Source organism: Pipistrellus kuhlii, unplaced genomic scaffold, assembly GCF_014108245.1.
Source record: "Pipistrellus kuhlii isolate mPipKuh1 unplaced genomic scaffold, mPipKuh1.p scaffold_m20_p_15, whole genome shotgun sequence".
Classification (NCBI taxonomy): domain Eukaryota; kingdom Metazoa; phylum Chordata; class Mammalia; order Chiroptera; family Vespertilionidae; genus Pipistrellus; species Pipistrellus kuhlii.
The window spans coordinates 12,169,703-12,171,230 of record NW_023425460.1 but is presented as its reverse complement, the minus strand read 5'-3'; the positions used below and the strand labels follow the sequence as shown (position 1 = coordinate 12,171,230).

The window sequence follows — 1,528 nt, the reverse complement described above, 5'->3', positions numbered from 1 at the left end:
AAAATGATCATTCTTGCCGAAACCGGTTTGGTTCAATGGATAGAGAGTCGGCTTGGGGACTGAAAGGTCCCGGGTTCGATTCCGGTCAAGGGCATGTACCTTGGTTGCAGGCACATCCCCTAAGGGGGGTGTGCAAGAGGCAGCTGATTGATGACTCTCATCGATGTTTCTAACTCCCTTCCTCTCTGTACAAAATCAATAAAATATATTAAAAAAAAACTTAAAAAAAAAAAGATCATTCTTGTCACTTCTCGGCCTTTTGGCTAAGATCAAGTGTATTATTTGTTCTTAAAAGAAAAAAAAAAAAGATCATTCTGCAGGCTTGGTTCCCAGGGCGGGGTGTGCAGGAGGCAGCCAATCAATGATTCTCTCTCATCATTGATATTTCTATCACTCTCTCCCTCTCCCTTCTTCTCTGAAATCAATTAAAATATATTTTAGCCAAAACCGGTTTGGCTCAGTGGATAGAGTGTCAGCCTGAGGAATGGAAGGTCCAGGGTTCAATTCCGGTCAAAGGCACGTACCTTGGTTGCGATCACATCTCCAGTGGGGGGCATGCAGGAGGCAGCTGATCCATGTTTCTCTCTCATAGGTGTTTCTAACTATCTCTCCTCTCTCATTTCCTCTCTGTAAAAAAATAAAAAATAAATAAAATAAAATAAAATAAAATATATTTAAAAAGAGATCATTGCACTTATAGTTGGCTATGAGATAGGAACAAGTAGGCTATTGTAAGATGTGGCACTTGGTCTAAACTTTAGACTCTAAGGCCAGGGGAATAAATGGAAGTTGATGAATTTGAGACACAGGGAAGGTGTTAACGTAAGAAACAAACCTGTGAGGAACTTTTGTGAGTTTATTTGAGCCAACCTGTTGACAAGGGCCGGGAAGCAGAATCTCAACAGACTGAGATAATGCTCCTCCAGAGAAGGGTAGCTTTGCACCTTACTCTGTGGCAGGCAGTTAGACCTACGTGAGCAGATCTAGGACGTTGGGACCTGTACACTAGGTCATCAGGGTGGAAAGCGCCAGGTGCCAAGGACTGGACAATCAACTGTAGGGTGGGACCTTGCCCTTGGGGTGAATTTTCCCTCCCTTCCAAAAGGCTGGTCAGGAGGTTTAAATCCTAAGAGATAACATCTCTGCCTCAATTGCATTTCTGCTCCAGGGCCCACAATCAACAAAACCTGCTGTGGCTGACCTCCGGACCAGCTGCACGGAATAATGGCCTTGGTGCTGGCCAATCAATCAGTGGAGATCTTAGCCTGGAAAGGACACACCTGGAAAACTGTTGAATTTTCTACAATATTAAGATCTCCCCCTGGGGTCTTCCCTAAAATCTCCACCCTTAGGACAGAGGGCCCAGACTCTCCCTCCCAGGAGCCACCAATGCCTTTCCCTTCCCCTCCACTCCCCTCTCTGCACCAGGCACCTCACCATTAACTTCCCTGCCTCCAGACTCCAAGGACAACTTCCTTTACCTCCGGAACTTGTTTCCCTAAGCCAGTGTTTCCCAAACTTCTCTCAT

General features: G+C 45.4%; 1 pseudogene; it reads left to right on the top strand.

Moving 5' to 3' along the window:
* Positions 1 to 243: 243 nt before the first annotated feature.
* On the top strand, positions 244 to 388 carry LOC118719632 (annotated as a pseudogene).
* The last annotated feature ends 1,140 nt before the right edge of the window (positions 389 to 1,528 follow it).